General features: G+C 32.5%; 1 long non-coding RNA gene across 1 annotated transcript; it reads right to left on the bottom strand.

Moving 5' to 3' along the window:
* Positions 1–732: 732 nt before the first annotated feature.
* LOC108523943 (uncharacterized) lies at positions 733–21375 on the bottom strand. The gene is made up of 3 exons (XR_001883941.1): positions 21058–21375; positions 18526–18591; positions 733–1016 (listed from the first exon to the last, which is right to left on the bottom strand). It is a non-coding gene; the product is annotated as an uncharacterized LOC108523943 (long non-coding RNA).
* Positions 21376–26819: the final 5444 nt, after the last annotated feature.

The raw sequence follows: 26819 nt of genomic DNA, 5'->3' as shown, positions 1-26819 counted from the left end.
ACAAACAAAAAAAACTTTTCTTTTGGATAGTAGTGTTATTATTGGATTGTATTTGTTACTAAAGATTAGTTTTATAATTATTTTATTTAAGTTTTTACCTGGTGACATAAGTACCATTATAGAAAAGTCAGTTTCTTTTGACGTAACAGTCTAAGAAATTGAGATGAAAACAATAAATTGCCATTTATATCAACAATTTTAAACCCTAATTGTCTGTTAAGAGACTAAAATCATTGAAGTTTTGTACATTTCTGAGGGGGTTTGTTGATTACTCAAGCTTAAACAGAGGATATAATCATTATCTTTTATTCCTTTAGATATATTAGTTAATAAAAAAATTTTCTACAATCATTCACAGAAGATTTCTCTATTGGTAGTTTCAAAAACATAATAAAATATAAATATTTTTCTGCAAAAAAATTAAACTATCTCTATACTTCTCCCAAATGTGTAGATTAAGCCAGAATTTCCTAACAGTGGTGCTATTGACATTTTAGGTCAAAAACTTCTATATTATGGCAGGAGTGGTTTTGTAGATGCTGTCTTGTGCATTGTAGGATGTTTAGCAGCATTCCTGGCTTCTATATACTCCATGCTTTTTTTTTTTTTTTTTTCCCCGCAAAATGAAATGTGATTGCAGAGTCATTTCTATGGAGGAGACATTATGCTAGAATTTTCACAAAGATTGTTTTATTTAATTCCAAGATCTACTCCATGAAATAGGCATGATAATCACCTTCATTGTTTTACAGGTAAGAAAACTGAAGTTTACAGTGGTTAAATTGCTTGTCCATAGTTGCATGTGTAGTAACAGGGGCGAGAGAGTAGGAATTTGATATCATTTTGAGCTCTTGAGTTTGTAAGCATTGTTTTTCTTTAGAGTTATCTCCTGGTTTTCCATGATAGTCAGTCTTTCTTGGACTTTTTTTCTGTTGCAAGCATTCCTTCTCATACTTAAATTCTTCACAAATATCCTTGACTTTTCTATTCTAAATTGCAGTCTATAGTCCTACAAACTGTAAAAGTAAGAAATGTTAAAATTCTTTGTTTAAAAGCATTCATTATTACTTACATTTCTAAATGAATGTAAGAAAGGCAATAACTTAGCAAACAGAAAGTTCAATCAGATTTGCTCATGCAGGGGTCTTATGATATTTCAATGAAGATTGATGTCCATTCTATGGCTACAGTGGCAGGACACAAAACATAATAGAATTGTGTAAATTCAGAACACATTTTCCTAATTTAATTTGAGGAGTTCTGAACTTCTGCACTATCCAAGAATCACAGAGAAAAAGTAATGCATTCCAAGCCATACAAAAGTGCCTTCCTTGTTTAAGTATGTTATCATACTGTGGTTCTGTTCCTGTTTATTCTTGTATTTGCCCAGAGTTATGCTTTTGAAGGAAATCAAAATATTTCACCCCAAAATATACTTATTTAACCTATTTTGACATTGCTGTTAAGAGGGCTTTTAAACAGAAGGAGCCCTGCAAAGCTGTCTTTGTGGGGAAGATGTGCACCTGTAGAAAATGTGCATTGATGTGGCCAGGTTTCTCTGAGGCCTTCCCTTGTGGAACCCTAACAAACATTAATTTCTGTAAGGGTTTAATGTAACCCACATACTCTTCTGAGATTAGCATCTTTTAGTACCACATTATCTCTTATACTAGTCATTGCAATGACAAGAAAATAAATAGAAAATTCAGGCCAAAAGCTATCTATCAAAAGTAATTTTTAAACTTCCACAGCAAAAAAATCCTACCTTTTAGGTATGTTTACAATGATGAAAAAAACTGTTTTTTAACTTTTAAAGTTGTATCCTTGATATAATGAGAGAAAATGTGGATTTAAAACCAGTGGTTAACAGTGTCGTCCCAATAACAAATCAAGACAGCTTTCAAGATCTCAAACATTTACTACTTCTTTTGAGGGTGGCTACCTGTGGGATTTCATCTACACAACAAAACCATTTTTACTAGCCAGGTCTCCTCTTTTTCCCTCCTGTAGCTTGTTTTGTCACTATAAACTGTTTTGTCAGAGCCAAGCCCATACTTTCTGTAATCTCAGTATGGCATGTTTGCTTCTGAACCACACTCAATGGCTGGGGGCTATCTCTTTGTGGTTCTTCCCCATGTGCATGTTAATACATTTGAATGCCTTTGCTCAAATCAATCAGTCTTTTGTGAGTTGATTTTACGGCAAAAGTTCAGAGGACAAGGGAAATGTTTCCATTGGTCCCTACACTTTAAATTTAAACATCTTAAATTTATTACCAGTGACTATATACTTACATTTTAACAATGCTACAGCAAAGTAATAAAAATATGAAATATTGAATGTATGGCTTAAGAGATCTACAATAAATGATTATATGAAGGTTTGCTTTGTTTTGTATCTGTAGCTGCTTCTTGAGTTACCAGTCATTTGGGATTCCTATTACCGTATGTGTGTGAAAAAACATTTTCATCCTAAAAGCAGTGTGAGTTTGATCTATAGTTGTTTCTGATTCGGCCAACGCTGAGCTTGAGTATTAATTTTCTGAATTTAGTTGCAAGAATAAAAGGTAGCTGGAGAGGCTGGGAATTCAGGAGAATGCCTCATAGTCTCCACTGACATTCACAGTAACACTAAATAAACAAAGAATCTAAGAAAACACCATGTATTTCATACACAGTTTCAGACTAGTTCACCGCACCCTTGTTACTCAATGTTTGTTCTTAAGTAATTTTAGCTCTTTGGAGCTTTTTAAAAATGCAGAAACCTAGGTCCAATTCCAGAAATGTCACTCAAAATTTGTTTTTAACCATGTCCTTGGGGATGAGACTTATCATTTCCTATACCTACCAGAACACAACTCATAAGCACTTCTTCCCTTGTCTAGAGATTCTGGCTTCCCTACTGTAAGAATTGAAGATGGCCGGGCGCGGTGGCTCAAGCCTTTAGTCCCACCACTTTGGGAGGCCGAGACGGGCGGATCACGAGGTCAGGAGATTGAGACCATCCTGGCTAATACGGTGAAACCCTGTCTCTACTAAAAAATACAAAAAACTAGCCGGGCGACGAGGCGGGTGCCTGTAGTCCCAGCTACTCGGGAGGCTGAGGCAGGAGAATGGCGTAAACCCGGGAGGCGGAGCTTGCAGTGAGCTGAGATCCGGCCACTGCACTCCAGCCACCCAGGCAGAGCAAGACTCCGTCTCAAAAAAAAAAAAAAAAAAAGAATTGAAGATACTGTGACTTGAATTGACGTCATGAAAAGGCCTTCATTCAAGTAGAGTAGGTATCTTGTGTGGTCTCTATTTAATAACTTCCACTTTTGTACATTTCAATTTCAGTATGTGCTCTGAGATAAATAGCCAGAGTCTTTAAGCGAGAGAGACTACAACTAAAAGCAACAATGAAAACTTACTCAGTTACAGCTACAGCAATATATAGGTCTTTACAAAAGTAGCAGTTTCATTGTGCAGGCAGTGATAAATGGAAAACCATAAATTCTGGAAATAGTCGTAGTAAATAGATAGAAACAAGAGTGGTTCACAGATAAGGATATGAAGCATACTCACTGTATCTTGCCAAAAATGATGTTCATATATTTTGTAGACTAAAGAGGCTTTTTAAAGGAAACAAAGTCATAACCAAATACTATCTAGAATTACCTCTGTTAGTAAATTGTCAATGTAATATTTTAATTAAAACATATATCACCATTACATATTTTCTTCTCTGTATCATTTTATAGAATATCTATGATAAGAAAGAAAATAATGGAATGTATTTTCTTTAACATTTTCTACATAATATATTATGCTCTTTCTAATCTCCAGAGACCTTTGCTCATTTTAAACACCTTTATATTCATGTCTTTCGTGTTTTCCAAATGACATTTATAATTTACTGCATCATATTCTCTTTATTAAGTCTCTTCTTGAACAATGGAAGTTGAAAGAAAGAAAGATAAATCCTTAGCATATTTGTTTATTTCCTATCAATAACTATAATATATTAGCATATTTATATCTATGTTGAGACCGAGAAGTAACTAGATAACATCAAAGAAGCCATGTAATTTATTTCATTGAAGTCCTTTTTGATGTAATCATGGTTATGATTTCTCCAGTCCATTGGACTTGAAGTTCACTAAGTGTGGAAATACCAGTATAAATTATTTTACTTTTAATACACTATAGTTTTGGCAAGGTAAAATTTGATAAAATTTTACATAAAATATATTTTTACTTGTGGCCAATAAATTATGCTATTAATAGTACATGGGCTTAAACATTATCCATGTCACTCTATTATCAGTTTTTACTTATTCTAAATTAATAGATGGAGACTTTTAAAGCTTCTTTTAAGGTTTACGATACTATATATATGTAGTTAAATCAATTTATTTTTAATATGTTCTCCCTCCTTATTATATTAGTTTGATCATTATCTTAAGTCCCTCAACTTTGTAAAACACCTACAATTTAAGGCATAGAGCAAATTAAATTGTATTGATGTCAGTTCACTATAAAGAACTTTCAAGGGGAGAAAATTTATTTGTGGAATATATTGTCTGAGGAAATCAAAAAACATTTTCAAAAATAATGAAGCCTCCAAAATTATTGTTATTCTTATTGCCTCTCAAACATAGAATAAAATAGAACATTATAGAATAGAAAGTAAATAGAAGAGAGACTAAAGGGAAGGAAGAGTTGAAGGACCAAAAAGAGATGATATGGCAAGAGGACAGATGAGAAAAGAGAACAAGAGCATGGTCTCTGAATCTTCAACACTGAAGAATGGTGACTTTAAGCAAGCTTCCTGTCCACTGTTAAGACTTAACTAAATATTGAGCCCATTCCTATCACTCTTGCCCTGCAGAAATCATAGATACATTTGCAAGTAGCATACAGTAAAGAAAAAAGCAAGAAAAATTGTCCTATATTCAGCAGTAAGGAAACTATACTTCCAGACAATCAGTACAACAAATTCAAGTTTGTTGATTGATGCATTTCTGTCAAATACAGAAAAATAAAATCAGCAGCACAGCTTTCTCTTATAGGTATACTCATTTCTGGAGTCTGTTACATTTTGTGCAGTGTCTCTCTTTTTATGGGGTTAAACAACTTCATATCAATATGTAAGTGCTTTTATATTAATAAAGAAACGAAACCTTGCTCTTTTTGTTCTTCGATTGTAGCGTTGGTTGTGGAAACTCTCATTCTTAACCCCACTACAATGTTTGATTTCAAATTTATTTCTAAAGCAAATGTATTATATAATCTAATTTTCCTTACTTATTAAACATGAGAAATACTTTTGATACAGAGTGGGATAATTAATAATTTATATGAGTACCCAAATACATGCATTTATTTTTATGGTGGAAAGTTCATCTTCACCATTGTCCTGGAAGAGACCAGTTCTCTTTCCAACGTAGAGATAAAGAGACCAAGATTAAACTTTAGTTATACTTCCCTATCCTCACCTAAATATGTTGATAGCAACCAATATTTGAAGATTCTTCTGAAGGTAAAATTTTAAAAATATACAACACGTTTAGAAGTGTCCTGACATATATTTGGTGCTAAATAGTTATTAATGCCTGTCTTTCTTATTAAAGAATGTCAGGAAAAACATCAATGATAAAATAAAATTCAACTGGAAAACCTAGAGAAAATAAGTAAATTTCTATACAAATACAACTTGCCGAGACTGAATCAGAAATAAATAGAAAAGCTGAACTGACCAATAACAACTAGAAAGATTTAATCAGTAATAAAATGTCTTCCAACAAAGAAAAGGCCACACTAGATGGCATCACTGCTGAATTCTACCAAACATATGAAGAAGAACTAACAGCAATTATCCTAAAACTTTTCCAAAAAATTTAAGAGGAGGAAATTATTCCTAACTTATGCTACAAAGCCAGAATTATCCTAATACCAAAACCAGACAAAGACACAAGAACAAAAAGGGAACCTAAAGGCCAATATCCCTGATAAACATAGACATAAATATTCTTAACAAAATACCAGCAAACTGAATCCAACAGCACATCAAAAAGATAAGACACCATGATCGAGAGGGATGCAAAGATAGTTCAACATATGCAAATCAATAAATACAAAACGTCACAACAACAGAATGAAGTACAAAAATCATATGATTATCTCAAGAGATGCAGAAAAAAAAATTGATAAAGTTTAAAAACCTTTAATGATAAAAACTCTCAACAAACTAGGCATAGAAGGGACTTTCCTCAACATCATAAAGGCCATATATGACACAATCACAGCTGACATCACACTAATGGGGAAAAGCTGAAAGCCTTTCCTTTGAGAACTAGAACAAGACAAGGATACCCACTTTTTTCACCATTCCTATTCGAAATAGTGCTGAAAGTTCCTGCCATGGTAATTAGAGAAGAGGGAAAACAAAGAGAAAGAAAATGAAAAAAAATTTAAAAGGGGTTGTCCCTCTTTGAAGATGACATGATCATATATTTAGAAAAACTTGACTCCACAAAAACCTCTTAGATTTGATAAACAAAATCAGTGTCATTGCAGGATACAAAATCAACATACAAATATCAGGAGTTTTCTATAAGCCAATTAATATGATTTGGCTGTGTCCCCACTCAAATGTTATTTTGAATTGTAGTTCTGATAATCCCCGCATGTTGTGGGAGGGAACTGGTGGGAGGTAATTAAATAATGGGGGAAGTTTTCCTCATGCTATTCCCATGGTAGTAAGTTCTCACAAGATTTGATGGCTTTATATAGGAGTTTCCCCCTTCACTTAGTTCTCATTCTTGTCGTTCCTGCTGTCATGTGAAGAAGGACATGTTTGCTTCCTGTTCCACCATTATTGTATTTTGAAGCCTCCCCAGCTGTGCAGAACTGTGAGTCAATTAAACCTCTTTTCTTATAAATTACCCAGTCTCAGGCAGTTCTTTATAACAGCATGAGTACTGATTAATACACTAATAATGAAATAACTAAGAAAGAAAAAATGCATTCCCATTTATAATAGCTACAAATAATTAAAATATTGTGGAACAAATTTAACCAAGGAGGTGAAAGAACTCTGAAAGGAAAAACGCAAAATGCTGATGAAAGAAACTAAAGAGAAGGGAAAGAAATGGAAAGTCATCTCATGCCCATGGATCAGAAGATTTAATATCATTCAAATGACCACACAGTCCAAATCAATCTACAGATTTAATGCAGTCCCCACCAAAATATCTATGTCATTTTCACTGAAATAGAAAAAAAATTCTAAAATTTGTATGGAATTTAAAAAGACCCTTAATAGCCAAAGGAATTTACCCTATTTGACTGCAAAATATATTACAAAGATATTATAACTAAAATAGCATGGTATTCATATAAAAACAGACATATAGATCAATTGAACAAAATAATGAACCCAGAAATAAACCCATGTATTCAAAATCAACCGATTTTCAACAAATTCACCAAAATATACATTGGAAAAGACAACCTCAAAATAAATGCTATTAGAAAAACTGCATATTCATAAGCACGGGAATAAAATTAAACCCCATATCTCTCACAATATATAGAATTTAACTCAGAGTCAACTAAAGATATAAATGTAAGACCTGAAACTATAAAATTCCTAAAAGAAAACATAGGGGAAAAAACACCAGGACACTGGTCTAGGCAAATATTTTATGGCTAAGAATTCAAAAGCTCAGTCAACAACAACAAAAAAAGTTGGACTATATTAAACTAAAAATCTCTGCACAGCAAAGGAAACATTAACAGAATAAAGACACAATCTGTTGAATATGAGAAAATATTTGAAAACTATTTATCCAACAAGGAACTAATATCCAGAATACAAAAAGAATATAAACAACTCAACAGAAAAAAAGCAAATAATTCCATTAAAAAGTTGTCCAAAGGGATGAATTAGATTTTCTAAAAGAAGACCGATCGCCAACAAGTAGATGAAAGAAAGTTCCACATCGCTAATCATCAGAGAAATGCAAATTAAAACCACAATGAAATATCATCTTACTCCAGTTAGCAAGTGTATTATTTAAAAGTTTAAACACAAACAACTAAAAAAAAAAAAAAAAAAAAAAAAAAAAAAAAAAAAAAAATGCTGGTGAAGATGCAGAGGAAAGAAAACTCTTAAACTCTGTTGGTGGAAATGTCCATTAGTATAGCCATTATGAAAAATAGTATGGAAGTTTCTCTAAACACAAAAAATTGAACTACCACATGATCTAGCACTTCTGCTACTAGATAACTATTCAAAGGAGAGGAACTCAATATGTCAAAGAAATATCTTCACTCCAGTTTATTGCATCAGTATTCACAATAGCCAAAATATGGCAGCAACCTAAGTGTTCCTCAACAGATAAATGAATAAAGACTATACGGTATACATACCTATTGGAATACTACTTGGTCATAAAGAAGAACGAAATTCTGTCATTTGTAGCAACATGTATGAAACTAGAGCCCATGATGTTAACTGAAATAAGCCAGGTACAGAAACACGAATATTGCATGTTTTTCCTTATATGTGAGAGCTAAGAAAATTGATTTCATGAATGTAGAGAGCAGAATGATAGTTAACAGAGGCTGCAGAATGTATGTGTGTGTGTGTAGGGGAGGTGTGATGAAGAGCTATTGGTTAATGGGCACAGCATACAGTTGGATAAAAGGAATAAGTTTTAATGTTTGATAGCAGAGTAGAGTAACAAGAATCAAAAACAATGTGTTGTATATTTCAAAAAAGCTAGAAGGGAGGGCTTGAAATGTTCCCAACACATGGAAATTATAATTACTTGAGTACCTTAAATACCTTAAATATGCTGACTCAATCATTACACATTCTATGCATGTATCAAAATATTACATGTATGCTCCCCTCACCAAAAGAGAAAGATAAATAGAAGAAAAAGAATGTAGTATTGTGGTACCTATACATTTTCAAAATCTTTTATCCACACAAGAAACAACTCTTTATAAAAAATAGTCTTTGCCTCACACATTCTTTTGTAAAGGAGTATATTTCACTCTTGCATTGAGTTCAAAGAGGAATTTTGTAGGAATTCTTGGTTTTAGTAAGAGGAAAATGCACTTTTCCACCGAGAAATACAAAAGCGTATTAAGTAGCACAACTGTCGTTTAAAATTTCAGAGGTTAAAAAGCCAAGGTTGATAAACATTTGAACTACAATTCTCTCACCTGGAAGGTAGATTTTACAGCTTCTCTAATGAGCCTTAAAATAAGAATTTTAAACCTAGAATACTCTGACCTTTTACATTAAACCCAATGGTCAAGCAATTTTATAGATGCATTGGTTTTAATAATCATAAATCCATTAAACTTTTCAGGTATGTGCATTCACATTTAATGTGCCATTTCTCAAAGCAAAATATATTAATCATTTAAGCAAGACTGTTACAAAGAGAAGTTCACAACTAATTAAAATATGTTAAGTTATACAAATAAATTTTTCATATAAATTTAGCCAAATATTAACATAATGTCTCTACATTACCTAGCATTCTGTAGGGAACATTACTGATTTAAAATGTTCCTATTTGCTCAATGAAAGTCTTATTAAAATGCATATTTCATTTTTGTAAGGGTTTTAATGTAAAGCCCACATGCGGTACTTCTGAGATTAGTATATTTTAGTAGCCCACATCCTATCTCTGTATACAAATCTATTGCCGTGATGACAATAAATAGAAAAGTCAACCAAAAGCTACTCCTATTAAAAGTAATTTTTTTAAAATTCCACAGCCAAAAGAAAAAAACCAAAAAAACAAAAAACAAACAAACAAAGCAAACCCTACCATTTAGGTATGGTTTACAATGATGAAAAAAACGTATGTGCTAATTTTTAAAGTTCTATCCTGATACAATCGAGACCAAACTGTGATTTAAAACCAGTGATTGAACAGTGTCTCCCCAATAGCAAATAAAAGGATAAGAAATAAAGAGGCTGATTTAAACAGATGAATTCAGACTTCCAATATATTCCATGAGACATACATTTGATTCACCCCCTCAAGCCTCCAGCTGATACGCTAAAATTAAAAACAGGGAACTAGGAAAAAATATGTAGGTTCAGACATAAGGAAATTAAAATAAACTACCAAAATGCTGAGTGAGAGTTGAATCATGGAAATCACTGGAGTTCTTAGCTAAAAAAAGGAAATAGATACCGTGTTTTTAATTCATTCGAGGTAAGAGGTTTAAAGGCCGCATCTTGACATTTGACAATAGGTCTCTGATTCAGTTTTTGCCGAGTTAGAATGCCTGCAGAATGGATCTCTTTATGTGCTGAATGGATAATAATTAAAATAAACAATAAAAAGGCAAAAAAAATCAAAAATTACTATTTTCCAACTCTCATCATCAAGTAGACTTTACAACAAGCAGGAAGACACAGATAAATCGCCATTCAACTTGAAATGACTACCAAACAATCCAGAGAATATTGCTTACCTGGACTCTTTGATATTCTTGATTTAACCCATGTCACAGGAGCCCACAAAATAACTTTAAATCCTGTTTCGTGATTGGAGAGTCTGGGCAGCAGACACGGGACATCCACAAAAATGTTAGATGAAGGAGAGGAGTAAAAAGCCAGAGAAATTAGAAGTGTGAAAACAAATCCTGCGTGGAGAACATGTTCTCTTTGTTAAAATTTTGAGATCCAGATTTCAAAAAATGCTCACAATGCTCAATAAGAATTAATAACCAGAAATGGGTAAATTTCCAGAAAAATAGCTTCTGAGGAAATATGTCGATAAAGACTTCAAAATATATGCTGTAAAATTGCTTTAATGAGATAAGTAAAGGGCCCTCTCTGTCCCTTTACAAAAACTGCCCAATAGAAAAAACAAGAAGGCAAACTAGAAAGTAAGATATTATAAAGGAAAAATCAAACTAGAAATATTGGGGGAAACATAACAACAAAAACACTTTAACTAATAAAAGTAACGCGGGCTATCTTACTGAACGACAACAGACTAGTGACTGGAAAGAGTCTTACTTAGGAAAAAGTCACCCAGCTACAGTCTTGCTGCGAATCAATTCGCCAATTCCCAGCCCATCCGGTTTGGGGGGGCGGGGGGGGGGGGCTTCTCTAGGCTTCTTATTTAAAGAAGAGCAAAGATAGTTTATCTGACTTCTCCTCAGAAACCATTCAAACAAAAATAGAGTGATGTAAAATATTTAAAGTGTTCAGAGCACAAAAATTCCCCACTAATCTAGAATTCTGCACCCTGCAAAATTATCCCTCAAAAGGGAAGGAGAAAAAAAAGACTATCAAACAAATAAAATTTGAAGGAATTTGGTACCAATAGACCCATCATGCAAGAAATGTTAAAAGAAGTTCTTTAGAGAGAAGGAAAATAATATACGTCAGAAACTTGGATGCAATAAAGGATGAACATTAGAGAGGGGATAAGTACAGGTAAAATAAAAACTTCTTTTACTCTTTGTTATATATGCTTATGTATAAGTAAAATGAATGACAGCAATGATACAAGAAATGGGAGGGAAGAATTATGATTATTTTGTTATAAAGTACTCTCATTCACATGAAGTGGTATAGTATTATTCGAAAGTGTAGTTAGATTACTTATACATGTTTATTGCAAACTCGGGCTACTACTTAAAATGTGAAAAAAGAACTACAACTTATCTGCTGAGAAAGGAGAGAAAAGGTAACCATATAAATGCTTAAGTAACACCACAATAGGCAGAAAAAGAGTAGAATCAAAAATAGAGACAAAGAACAAAGACAAGAAAACTTTTGTAAAAGTAGCAAATATGGTAAATATTAATCCAACTATATCCATAGTCATTTAGAATATTAACAATCTAAATGCACCAATTAAAAAACTGAGATTTTCAGAATGGATCAAAACTAAAACACAAATATACATTGTCTATAAGAAACCCACTTTAAGTATAAAGACACATATAATGACACATATAAATTGAAAGTAAATAGATGGAGGAGAAAAACACACCATACTAACACTAATCAAAAGAAAGTGGGATAGCTATGTTGATTTCTGACAGAGCAGATTTCAAAGCAAGGAAAGTTATTAGGGATAAAGAGGGCCGTTATACCATGATAAAGGGATTAATTTTTCATGAAAAATAGCATTTTTAACATCTATACATCTGACAATAGAGCATCAAACTATGTAAATGATAGAACTGCATGGAGAAATAGATTAATCTAGTATCATAGTTGGAGATCTCAATATCCTTCTATCAGAAAGGGATAGATCCAGCAGGCAGAAAATTAGTAAGGACATAGTTGAACTTAATAATGCCATCAATCATCTGGATATAATGAACATCTATAATCCACTTCATTCAGTAACAGCAGAATATGCATTCTTCCCAGGCTCACATGGAACATTCACCTAAACAGACCACATTTGGGTAATAAAACACATCTTAATAATTTAAAAGAATAGAAATCATACAATATTGGTTTTCAGACCACAATGAGATTGAATTAGAAATCAATACCAGAAAGCCAACTGGAAAATCCCAAAATATGTAAAAATTATACAATATACCTGTAAATAAAATATTAATTAAACAAGAAATCTCAAAAGAAAATGTAAAATATTTTGAACTTAATAAAAATGAAAATGCAACTTATGAAAACTTGTGGGATGCAGCCAAACCAGTGCTTACAGGGACATTTATAGCATTAAATAAGTAGATTAGAAAGGAAGAAAGATCTAAATCAGGAATCTACAATTTCACCTGTAGGAGACTATCAAAGAGTAAATGAAATCCAAAGTAAGCAGAAGAAAGGAAATAATAAAAAAGATTTCCATCAATGAAATTGAAAACTGGAAAGCAATAGAGAAAAGTCAACAAAATTAAAAGCTAACTATTTGGAAAATTGGTAAGATTAATCTCTTTGCAAAGCTATGAAAAAAGGAGAGAGAACACAAACTATTAATATCGGAAATGAAGAAAGAACATCACTGCAGATCCCATGAACCTTAAAAGAATGATGAAATAATACTATGACAGATAAATAATTGTGACAATTACTCTGACAGAGAAGGCAAAGAAGGGTGAAATTAGGAGAACAACAGCAGCCAGAAATCTATACTTGATAGAAAGAGTCGTATGAGAGAAAGCCAATTCATCCCTTGAACGCTTATGAAATGTCTTGCATGCATTGCTGAAATAGACCTATTTTTTCTTTCTATACCGCTAACACCGAGAGAGCCAGCCAAGATGAGAGTAGAATACCTCAGCAGGAGTTTGAATGTGGACTCGGCCACTTTCTGACGTGTAACCTTAATCCAAACTTCTTTAAATTGTGGTTATATCATCTGTAGTATGTGTTTATTAGAAAACTTCTATCATAGAAATGATAGGATCAAATGAGAAAGAGATTACTTTTACAAAAGCATAGGCCCAAATTTGGTGGTATATGGTAAACTCCTCTGGAAAAGCATGAACATTTGTCAGAATTTTCTTCACAACTTTTCCATCTGAATCTAACATCAAAATTTGTAAATAGGGAAGTCATATTCATTTTTGTACATTATTTCTAACCATCCCAATGCAACGATATGGTTTGCTTTTACTTCTTATCCCAATGTTGCCCACATATATTGTGCTAAATACAAAGCAGTGGTGTAAGTTTGAAAATGTGAGGTTTTGGGGTATATAACAGAAAACTGCTAATTACTTTTTAGAACTAGCTTAGAGAATTAGCCAAGGAAAAGCATGAAAATTTAACTGTTCTGCAATGTGTTAATGTTTCCTACTTTTAGTAGCAATACTCCTCAGATTTCTCTGTTGACAAAGCCACTTAAGACTAACTTAAAATGGTCCTATGAAAATCCATCACCTTTTCTTATGATCCTTTCTTTTATATTTATTTACTATATTTTCTTAAGTGTACAACAAACGTATTAAGAATCTCCAGTTCTTCCATTCTAAATGGAGTCAAAGTGCTGGGCTGGTCACAGATTGGCTTAGGCCTCTTGAGAAACATCATTCACTAGTTCAAGAACAGAAGATACACAAGCCACCTTTACCTTCAAGAAGATGTCTTAGAAAAAAAAGTTATCCTTTGTTTTTATCACTTAAAGTCATTTTCTACTATTAAGAAGAGAGATATAAATAATTTTGTATTAAATTTATATAAAAATAGTTTTAAAAATATATTTTAAAATACTCTAAGGCTGAATTTTGTTGCAATCCTGCAGAAATTATATTAATAGCAAAGGATTAAATGTATTTATTAACAAAATAACTGTGAGTAAAAGAATTATGAATAAAAAATTAGAAATCCTTAATTAATGATAAGCATAGATCAGAATAATTTATAGTAAATATTTTTAAGAACTCACACTTAGCAGCACAAAAACACTGGACCTAGAAATGCACACTATTGTCCAACTTTGAATCACTGTCATTTTGTGTTTCATACCCTGAGGAGATTTCAACATGATATAGAAGATGACATTACATATAAAGTACTTTAGCTTTGGATACCATTATGAAACTGCCTAAACAGATAACTCCAAAACAAGAATGGTTATTACATAATTAAGTGATCATCACTTTTCTTTTAAGTGTGCAATAAAATGTCCTGTAAGAAGCGCTATATCCTAAATGTTGGACTATTCTAGCTAATTGGCAAATAATTATGCCCTGGCCTTTTGCCAAATTCACAAGTATTCCATTGCTAATGTATTTCATATATGATGTACAGATTATTAAAAGGTACTCTTACTATCCCTTCCTTTAAAACAGGCCTTGGGATAGATACTTGATATGACAGTATATATTTGGCATATGCAGGATAAAGTTTTTTGAACACCTAATTAGGTAAAAAAGCTCAGCCAAAAAATTAGTACTAAACAGTATTTGGGCAATTTGGCTGCAAAAGAGAGATTGAAAAGAGCAAGTCAAACAAATCGGATCCAAATGGTGAATTAAGATAGTCAGATAGAAATAATTTCTGGACTGTGGGCAGTTCAACACAGTTTAATATATACTGGGATTCTAGAAATTAATTGGCTAACTAAAGCAAATTAGATGGGTAGATGGGGGTAGATGTGATGACCAATTTGGTAACTTAAACATCGCTTTTTGACAAGTGCATAAAACTTTATTTTTTTGTGACTTTCTTGGGGAGAAAAATAAAAACAGATTATGGAGTTGAAGCACAAAAGTTATGTAGATTGGATATACACAATCATTGCATATGAAAACAGTGCTCATCGAAGTATTTCTAGATTTTCTCTATGTTTATTGAAATATGACTTGTCATTGATTGCAAAGCTACAAGAATGGGGAAAAATCAATTTTGTTAATAAATTGCTCTTAACATTTAAATTATTGAATTCCATTTCCCTTCAGGTTTACTATTTTTACCATTGAAAAGTATAGAAAAGTATATTGTTATAATTTGATATTATGTAATTTTCAATGAAAACTACTTTACAAACTCACTTCATTCACCCTAGCTATTAATGGGTCTATAGTATGTATAAATCTCTGTTTTCCAAACTTCTTTGTGAATTTCCTTTTTCTAGCCTCTACAAGGACATTTGTAGGTGTGCCAAAAAAGCATGAAGCCACAGCACATCCTTGATAAATTTCACTGGCCCATCCTCTCTAAAATAAATGTAATTAAATTTCCATTTATTGACATGAAGCAACACTACAACATGCTTTGAGTAATTTTTAGGTGTTATGTCAATTAGAAAACTTAGTGTCACTGATAATATAACTAGATGTTACTAATTATAAAACCTTCCAATGGTAATTAAAAATCTATTATAATTAATGATAAAATGTTAAAATGAGTGAGTTATCTCAGCAATTGGAGTATTTCAGATAAATTAGCTCATTATACTTTTCATTACCAGTCTAAAAAGGCTACTAATAATCTTGTAGAAAGGTCCTTTGTTGTGTTTACAAATGAAAAGTACACTAGAGGAATGAATCAAATATATGAGTAATTTATTGCCCTTGTTCTTAAACTCTGATTGAAATATTCACATATTTAGGATACTTTTCAAAATATGTATACATTTATATCAGTTTTACATTTCATTTTCTGTATATACATGCAAACTTCTATTTGTTAATTTGATTTATATAAGTCGATATATATTTTTCTTAATCATGAAGCCTATGCTTCCATTTACTTTTCACTTCCCTGTAATTTCTCTCAGCCAGTCCCCAGGGCAACACCTTCTTTATGTGGGTAAAGTCTTTTAAAATGATGTAATTAAAAAAATTTGAAAATGACTCAGCAATAGCAAAACAGAACCAATGCTTGTATAAGCACATATTTTATGAGACTGACAGAAAGGCAACATTGACTCTGCCAAAGAAAAATTGCACAGAACCAACATAAACAGACAAGAAAGACTTTATTCAAGACTATTGCAACAGGGGAGGGAGATTAAATTCAACTCCTTTGAAACCAAGGGCAAGAGAATTGTAAGCACTGGGGTGAGCTAGAGGAAATATACTGGAGGACACTGGAGGAAGGTTGATTAGTACGATTAGCATTCTGTGCTTGCTAGTTGGCATTTATTGATGTTAAGTTGCTATCCTCCCACAGAGACTGGGGGATAAGGATCCTGTATTTCTTGATAATTTCATTTCAAAGATATGCTCTGAGCTCTTTGAGAAAGACATTTCTATGTTGTAAAAATGGCAAGAAGATTTGTATCTCAAAGGTGCAGGGATACAACATATATAGTTGCAATTTTTCTAAATTAAATGCTCTAGGAAAAGTGAGATCAAGGACCTAAAGTCAGGAACAAATCTATTTAAAATTTAGTTAAGCTGAAGGGAATGGCAAGACTTTCTTGGTCAACTTGGAATATTTCACAACCTTTTGTAACTTAATATTTGAGTTTCTCTCTAACAATAGAAGAGAGCAAATTTCTTGCCTGGATGTGAACCAGCAAATATCTGGCTAATTTATTAAAAAAAAAAAAAAGCTTTATATAGAAGCTTTTTATTAAAAGCTTTATATATAAGTTTTATTTTTTTGACAATCACGTAAGCATACAGGATTTCTGGGAGAAGAAAGGTGGCCTACTAAATTAGCTATTTTTTCAGAATGAATAATTAAACAAAAATTAACCAGAAAACATACTTACACCCAGAGAGGTATTTTTTCCTCTCTGTTTCTTATTTTTCCCAAGGTTGGTACATATTATAAAGAAAAATAATATTAGCATTTTCTGAAATAATAAAATAGCAAATGGATCTCAACTTCTATAATTGTTTTCCTATCAATAAAGGCAAAGTGCAGCAAAAATCAAATTATAAAATAAATACTTCAGTGGAGAATCGGGCCAGAATATTGTTGGCACAAATTAACGGTAGTTTTCTACTTCCAATATGTTTAATGTCTCTGTAATTGTTCAGTTCAATAGTTCACTTAGGATGCAATCTTTATGATGAATATGAATTATCTTGTTTCTCATATCTATAATATGTATAAAGTAGGGGTCTTTAACTGAGTGGCTTAATGTCTTTAATATTTTTTGATATTACCACGAGGAAATATTCAAAATAAGAATAAGCTTGGAAAAAGCACTGTGAACCTTTCCAAGGTGGATAGTCACACAGGTAATCAATTTGATAATCAAAAATCAATTTGAAAGTCACAAATCAGATTTTTTTTCCCCTTAAATCAGGGCTATTCCCATTCTTTTACACTGATTTGTCCATTGATGTAAAATATGCTACTTAAATACAGCATCAGGAAATTATTTCTGAAATGAAATAATATGATCTGTACTCAAGCGCAGCAAGAAAATATGATGGATATACTGTAACTGCCTCTTGTGAAGGAAGGTCAGATGGAGAAATAAATACAAAGTTGTTTGAAAAGAAAAACTACAGCAAAAAAATGGCTGGCAACATTTCATCAGATGCTTCACCTAAGAACTAGGAGTTTGACAGAAAAAAATTGATATTTCGAAAACTCATAGCCATGTTTAAATTTAATTTTGTTGCCAAAGTTATTTGTTAAATTACGGTGAAGCTAAATGTTTAGATTTATGCCAGAATTTTTTTTGCTATTGTAAAACTGAAAATCAAAAGAAAGTGAAATATACATATTTCTCATAAGGGAATAGAATTATCTTGGCCATTGTAATAAATGAGTTTTATTTTAAACAACTTTTCTATACTAAATATTTTCAATAGGCATTTTAGCTACTTTTAGTCTTTTCAATTAGGAAGTTATAGTCAAGTCTGTGATTCAGGCATGATTCAGTATTGTCCTCCATCATAATGAAAAAGGGACACTTTAGAACAGTTCTTTAGATGGTCCCTTTTATCCAGATAAAAACACATAGAAGATGACCAACACCAGATTGAAATGATGTAACACTTGGTGAATGAACTTGACCTCACCTTTCTCACTGAATCATCTGACTAAATGAGATATAAATGTTTTATTTAATTAACTGTAGCTATCAGTGCAGTTCAAAAATCTTACCTTATCTAAAATATCCAAGAGGGACTAGTGTTGTAGTTTTTGCTCTAGCATGTCTTCCTCAAGCATCTTTATAAAAAACATTAATAAAGAATTCATAACATTATTTCCTTGAAGTTAAACCTGGTGAATCTAGACTGGAAATATAGTTGAAACAGTGATTTCCTAACTGTGCTAAGTATTAGAATAACCTGAGAAAAATTTTTAAATTATCAGTACCATCGTTACACTCAATACCAATTAAATCAGAATGTCTGGGAGTGGAAGTGACTCATCAATTTTTTTAAAGATCCCCCAGTGGATTAAATATGGAGTAAAGGATGGGAACAAGTAAGTTAAAAGGTACCTCACCTGGCATCAGGAAGAAATAATGAAACTGCTAAACATCTAGTAAAAGACTGTATTTGGATGGCATAACAGCCACATTTTTTTGCAGCATTCAAATATAAGCCGAGTGACTAATGAACAAAGTTGCTTCTAAGGGCTTTAATGAAATAAATAAGATGGATTGAAAGTTCACTTTAACTTTGAGTTCTTGATAATTCATTTCATTTTGTCAGGTTTTAGGCTAAAGGCTCTTTCATATTGGTTATGCAAAATTCCATTCAGAGTCTCTTCCAATCTCCTTTCCTTTTATGGATAAAATCTGTCAGTAATAGCATGTTGAACTGTATCATTTTGCTGTGATTTTTGTCTTGTTACATAAACCTCTCTTTAATAATATAGTGAATCTGATGCAAGGTTTGACAAATTAGAATACTGTTAGAAGAATTTTAAAATAATCAACATGATTAATTCACCATGTTTCATAAGAGAAGACTGAAGATTCTGGTTTTCAGAATCTTGCATTTCAAAATTATTACCCATAAAAAGAGAATTACATTATCTGATTGGAATGTCAGAGAAACTATTAATAAAGGTATAATCCAAAATCAAGCGTAAAGCTTAACACATTTTCTCTGGTAAATGAGAAACTTGATTGGCTGATGTATCCTAAATCACCAAACCTAAGATTATCTTTCAATGTATTAAAATTTATTTTTAAACCATGTACAAATGTCACTGTATGGTGTTTCAAGATTGTGCTTGTTTTTTCAATCACTGTGTTTATCAGCATAGGTAAACTGCTAATGCTAATAACTCACTGGTTTACCAAAATACAGGATTATTTGTGGGAGCCTATCCAGTATAGGGTGATAGGAGAGAGGAAATCTATGTTACTTTGCTCTATCATTTAGGCCTACTTCTTTTCATCCATGGCTTCTCTAGCTATACCAAGGGCTTGCTGTGTTCTGCTGGCTTCTCTGCTACCAGCTCTGAGATAAGAGAGAGAGTAAGTGGAGAAGTGTGATATGCAGCCATTTCCGAAAATGTCAAGTTGGCTGACACCTTGTTCTTGACCTTCCTTGCCTTCAGAATGATGAGAAATAAATTTAAGTCACTCAATCTATAATATATTATAGTAACCTGAGCAGATTAAGATAGTCATAGACCCCTCTGTCTGCTTTCTATTAGTCAGAATTCAGTCACATGACCTTGCTTCAAAAAGACTGGGAAATTAGTCTAACTTTTAAAAGAAAAGAAATGTGGATTCTGTCCTTTTGATCAACAAATATCTTTTGTTTCATTTATTCTATCGATGGAACACCCAAAGCCTCTCTCCAAGCAATTCAACACAAAGCCTAAGATCTCTAGGCAATATAACATATTGTTCATTATTCTCTTTGATCTTGGCTCTGCCATGGAAGATATTTTCTTCTGTTTTAACTTTTTGTCTCTGTCTTTAGTAAGGATTTTAATCCTGTATAACTTTTTTAGGCTGGTTCCTATGAAAGCAAGCTTGAGTCCAAAGATTGTGTTACAGATTGAATAATATGAGGCAATAAAATTCCCTAAAGTATTGGTAGACTCTTAATCTATGCAGTCCAGAATATTCTCTTAGGTATATTTATTTATTTGCTTTCTCACCTCTAAGTTTCTCTTTTTCAACTTAATGGCACACCTGGTCACTATCTAAAAATAATTGGATGTAATATCCATATCCTCAGTCTAAATGTGTTCCAGGTCTGAGTTACTTTAAGTAGGAAATCTTACAAAGGCTTTTTAATCTCTCTTAAAAAATTGTTCGGAGTCCAGGCAAGTACTTCACAACCTGAATAAACCCAAGTTTCTGGATTTTTTTTTTCCCCATTCCTTTTCATTTAATGTTGCCTATTCTTTCCTAAATTTATCTTTTTAGGTAATACATAGCTCAGCATAGTAAATAACCATATCCAAAAGATAACAATAACAGTTTTAAACTAACCTCATTTCTTAAAGGTAGATCCCAATAGACACATTTTCTCTCTTCTACTGTTTAATTAAATGTTTGACACTGAATAACCCAGATATATAGCTGTCCATCCTGTTATATCTGTTCTTTCACCACCCACTTCTAGTCTGACAAGCCAGTAATTACATGTTGGAAGTTTCAGTTGCAAAAGCAGCCTACTCAAACTGTTATTATCTTTATTAGAAAAATTAAGTCACACTAACCTTTGAAACAAACAGCCTCAGAATGTTAAGAGTTTGTTCCTCTGCCATTCACATTACCACCTACTGTGTGTTAATGGTGGCAGGAAGAAATGGAGAGTTGGTTCTCGGTTCCATGTAGTCACTCAGGTACCCAGCCCCCTTCCATATTTTGGTACCGTTATCATAAAGGCTCAGGGTCTTCCACTGGAGGCTTTACCCCAAACTGTCAGACAAGGAAAAGGAAAGGGAGAGAGGGGACTAGAAGAGGTGAACATCACTTTTGCCCACATTCTGTCGTGTAGAACTCAGTCATATGACTTTATCTAACTTCAAGAGGGTTGAACAATGATCTCCGTTAGTGTTTCCTGGAAGAATAAGTGAAACACAAATATTGTTCAGCTGTATCATTCTCTCTCTCAATTGTCATATATTTTAAATGATTGTTCCTTCTAAAGATGAAATAATGTACAGTTAGACCTTTTAATTTACTCACTAAAGCACCATTCATACAATTTACCTTTATTCGCATTGGCCTGAACCTAGGTGTACCAGATAAAATACAGGATTCCCAGTTAAACCTGAATTTCAGATAAACAATAGGTAGATAATTTTTAGTATATGTATACTCCAAAATTTTATGCATCAAACTTATATGAAGAAGTAATCATTGTTTATCCAGAATTTAAATTTTACTGAATACCTTTCTTTTTTTATTTGATCGTGTTGCTAAATCTGTCAATCCCAGACTGAACACTTTCATTTTCATGATTATTATTGTAAAGTATGCTCAAAGATGTCAATATGAATTATGGAAAATGTAAATATCATATGTTTGCCATCAATTACCTTTAAACAAAAAAAAACACTGCTTCAAGCCAAAAGGTATAGTCTTGACTATTAGCTGCCATTTTAATCGAATTTATATATGCCTAGAATTGTTATTTCTAACTCATCTTTAGTGTCATATGAGACTTGATGTTTTGATTAAATTTCAGTACAAACACCTTAAAATAATATTACGCTACTTTTATTTCAATATTTATGTTCTGTTTTGTTAGGGGAAAAAGTTGCAGTGAAGTACAAACTATCAGGCTTAAGATAAATTAAGAAGCACTGGCACCTTCACTGATCTTCAAACTAAGACTGCCCATAAAGTGGTGCTGCCGAGATTGGATTGCTCCTGCATGCTCCCTCAGTGATTTTTATATTTTAATAAGACTGTTCATTATAGTTAGCTCCTCATGTTGGAGCCATTAGATATTTATGGAAAATAACATATCATTATCTCAGTTGCATTCTGAGCCATTTGAGATGCTTTTAAGTCAGGGTGATTTTTTCCCTGACTCAATTTTACACACACTAGTGCCTACATGCCTGTTCAGCTTATTTCTGTCTTCAGGTTATTTGATCCTATTTTTCAACTTTATTGTGTTAAAGTGGCTGATGAACAGTGTCACTAACTGCTAGATAGGAGTAGCCTCAAATTCAGTTAATTCAAAAATTTACTGTCTTGAGAGAGGGGTTGACATTCTAAGTCCTTTATTTATTCTGTCTCTCTCTCTCACCTAAAATTCCATCAGGGAACATTCACATACATCTCCATATCTCTTCAAATTTACCATTAGGGATCTAAGCATGGAAACAATGATTTTGATATTATATAACCATAATAACCAAGGATATTAAGAGGAATGTTTATAGCATATAAAGGCAAAAAGCAAACACAACATACACTCAACAATTAGTGAGCAATCAAACCAAACATAGGTCTAGTGCAATTGAGTAATTTTCAGTGTTGAAATGTGAACCTATAGAAGGTTCTAAGTTATATTTGTGATTTCCATGTAATAAAGTATATATTACGTTTAGATTGGGATTTAGCAAAGCTGTAGAGTTATTCTTGTAACTGTATTCAAGTTTGGGTTTTGGGGTGGATAAAGATCCTTTCTTCTCTCTTATTCATTTGTTCACCAGATGAATAAATCCTTTCTTCTCTCTTATTCATTTGTTCACCAAAAGATCTATGATCTGAACTGTTTTAAATTTTTATTTGCCATCCCATCTGGTGTGGTGAGCACCCTCATAGAATCCACAAGTTTTTAAACTCATACATGTTATTTTATTTCATATTCCTTCTTTGTGTTTATTGTGAATGGTAGCCTAGAATTGTTTATTCAGTAAATTAATATTTATTGTGCATATACTATTTCCAAGTATTGAGTATTAGGAATGCATATATTAAATATAGAATTAATCTCTACCCCAAGAACTTCGCAAACAAGTACATATGTGCATGTGTAATCATTCATCTTATTTACCACTAAATTGCCAGTGAGAGAAATTTTAGGATGTTGATTTTATACACAGTTAAAATTCCTATCTTCCTCAAATTTAGATCTTGATGTAGGATTACTAAGTTCTATACAGTTGCCAAATATATTGTACAACCAGTAAAATAATATTACTTTTTGAGATGAATATCATTTTATAATAATAGGCATTATGAAACTAAAAATGAAGAAAATGTCTTAATTCCAAAAGACTATCTTATAAGCAATATGTTTACTTTTCCAGTAATTGACTATATTCCTCTGATGTGGTTCATCTCACTGTGGACAGTGAAAACTTTGTCATGGCTTTTGCAATCCAGTTTTATTTGGGAGCTAGTAAGAAATAAAATAGTCTGGTATTTTATCTCTGGAGTTTGGAGTTAAATTGTTATATGCCGATATTAAATGCAGCAAATATTTCATAGAGAAACAAAACCTTAATACAAATCTGTAGCCCTAACTATGGAAGAAGATGATGGGCCTAAATACAGATGAAGAATAGTTTCTGGAGGAAGAAATCAAGACAGAGAGTTATTTCAAAGAGATGGGCTATGGGGCTTTGGAAACTGATGTACTGGTCAGGTTTGGAATCAGTATAGATCACACTTTGTTGGATGACATGTATAAAAAGTAGAAAAGAGCCCCAAACAATAACTTGTATAAACCTACATTCCATTCATTTTTTCTGCCTTATTTTTCTTCATTATATTTACTACTATCCACATTATTTCATACCTTTATTTTACACGAGATATATTTATTAAGGCTCCTTAATGCTTGGTCCTGTTCTGGGACCTTGGATAAAATGAGAGAACAGAAAAAAAGTCTCTTCTCATGAAGCTTCCATTCTAGTTTCTGCATTTATTGTCCCAGCATAATTATAGGATTTCTGTGGAAGCTGGGAACGTGGTTCTGTCTCAATCTGTTGTACATCACTACACTGGCAAACCAACCATTGCATAGTATGTGCTCAATATTTTGTTGAATTAATAAATAGAGGGCTTTGGGTACATGGAGCAAGGGAGTGGTTCTGGATACTCAAGTACATTGAAAGTAGTTTACTTCTACCCCAGAGAACTGGAAGGCAACGAGGCTATGAAAACGATATCACATATAATGGTAGCCCATGGAATATGTCAGAAATTCCAGTCGTCTGCTGCTGTTCTTTTTTGTGTTAAAAGAAAGGATTTTTACAAGAGACTGTAAGTTCTAGTAATGAAAGCTGGTTAGGAAGAGCTATTGTTATCTTGTATCCCAGCTGTGCACTTAGACTGATGTTCCTATGAAAAGTGTCTATTTAAAAAATGAACATGTTTACCTTGTCTGCAGAGTGAATTTACATCTAAAACCACACGTTCCACTTCAAATAGCCTTTTTCAGAAAGGTCTGGGCCTAAGGTTTCTTACAAAATGAATCAGCTCCTTTAGAAATAATCATCCTTCTTTACCTTGGCAAGGGTGACATTTATAAAGAGAATGAAAATGATAAATCCATAAACCCTGGTCTTTATGTGTAGGAGAAGAAAAGTGCTACAGAAAAGAATCACTACCATAAAATGGACAGAGATGAAAGGTGGCAAAATGATTTAAGTAAAAATTAATGGCAGAGATTTTAGAGGCAGTTTAAAAATTAAGTTAACACAACTGTTTGAAGATTAAGAAGTGAGGAGACAGGGGATTCAAGTACACCGACGACTGATTATACGCCGGCTCTATGCTAGCCATTCCACATGCACAAACACATTTCACAGTCATTAAGGAGAATATAATTACCCCTCAAAATAGTGATTAAAAAATGTGCTACAGATCCTTACAATAACTTGCCTCATGTCTAATATGGGACAGGTAGAATTGCAATCCTGTGCAGTCAAATGACTCCTTAGACCACATACACCATATCATATTTTGGTATGAATATAAAATATGGTTACACATCTCTGGGTCAAAGTAATTTACTGACACCTAATAAAAGGTTTCCAAGCCTGATGAAAGTATTTTAAAATAAATCTGATACATATGACTTTCAATATATTTTCTTTGATCCTAATTTAGTAAGTCTAGAATCATTTGCAAGCCATGTGAGCAAAATATACACAAGTCACCTCCCTAAAATTAATTAAGGCCTGTGTTTCAATCATTTTCTAAAACATTTAAATCATCTTCTATTTTGCAAGTCAGGAGAAATTAGATTAACAAGAACTCTGCAGGGCCTCAATCTATACTACTTAAAAAATTCTGAAATACTACCAGAAAAGGGGTGAAATACAGCAGGAGTGATTTAGATTAATATTCAGACACAATTCTCTGGCTGGCAAGTTGTTGAAACATCGAAGTAAAGTTTCAAAATGAATGTAGAACTCCAATTCTGGAGAACTTTTCTAAACGTACATTAATATGTGAGTGAAAATTTTTGATGTTTTGTTTCACTAAATTGTTTTTAACTTTATCTTTTGCTTATACTTCTACATTTAATCTACTACTGGAGACTTCACATTCTGTTTTATTGATGTTCCTATCTATTCTCACTGCCATAACACTATGTCTAATACACTGATAAGCTGGCTAATTTCCTTTCTGGTTTCTGACCCAGCTCTCTCCATCTCCAGCTTTCTTCTCATTCTTTCCACTTTCACATAAGCATAAAATGGTTGCTCTGAAGTCTTGGTTTTTATCAAGTTACTTGACTGCTCTAAAAACTAATGGTTTCTCACTGCTTATAGCTATTTTTGTCCAAGGCATTTGGTAAGAACAGAGAAAGCAAAAAAAGAAGTCAATGCTCAAATAACTGGGACAATGCTGGGTTAAGCAAAGATGAAGAGGAATAGAAATTTTACTCTATGGATTCTCAGAATCTTTAAAAGGACAAAATATACAGAGTTATCTCATTAGATTTTGCTGAGGGAGACTTCGTTCAGAAATACCTCCTGTATTTCCAAGAAGTAATGATGTTCCATGGGGCAACTTTCAAAAATATTGGTTTATGAAATTTTATAATCTAGTATTTAAAATCTTATTTGTCCAATTATGCCCAACTAGACTCCATTGATCCAATTTTTCTTTACCGATCTTGTCTTTTGAATACAGTTGGCAATATCCCACTCCTTTATTCTGCATGCATAATTTAATCTGCCTAGAGTGTTTATTCATTATCAATTCTAACTGTCTTTAAATACTTACCTTAATGTATTTTTTCTTTATATAATCTTTCCCAACTGGTTCAGTTGTGCCATTCTCCTTCATAAACACTGCAAACACTACATATATGAACATCATACTTATTTATGTGTTTACATCTGAGATATGTTAAATACCTTGATTTTATCAACCATGAATAATATTTTCTATATTCCTTATAGTTCAGTATGTATTTTTGGCTTTCAATAACTGAAGGAAGTCAATTTCAACATACAAATTTATATCCAAAGCAAATTGTTATAATTATTAGCACTAGATA

The sequence above is a fragment of the Rhinopithecus bieti genome, unplaced genomic scaffold (assembly GCF_001698545.2).
Source record: "Rhinopithecus bieti isolate Rb0 unplaced genomic scaffold, ASM169854v2 scaffold_79096, whole genome shotgun sequence".
Lineage (NCBI taxonomy): Eukaryota > Metazoa > Chordata > Mammalia > Primates > Cercopithecidae > Rhinopithecus > Rhinopithecus bieti.
The sequence above is the reverse complement of the archived record's forward strand: the minus strand, read 5'-3'. Positions and strand labels throughout refer to the sequence as shown.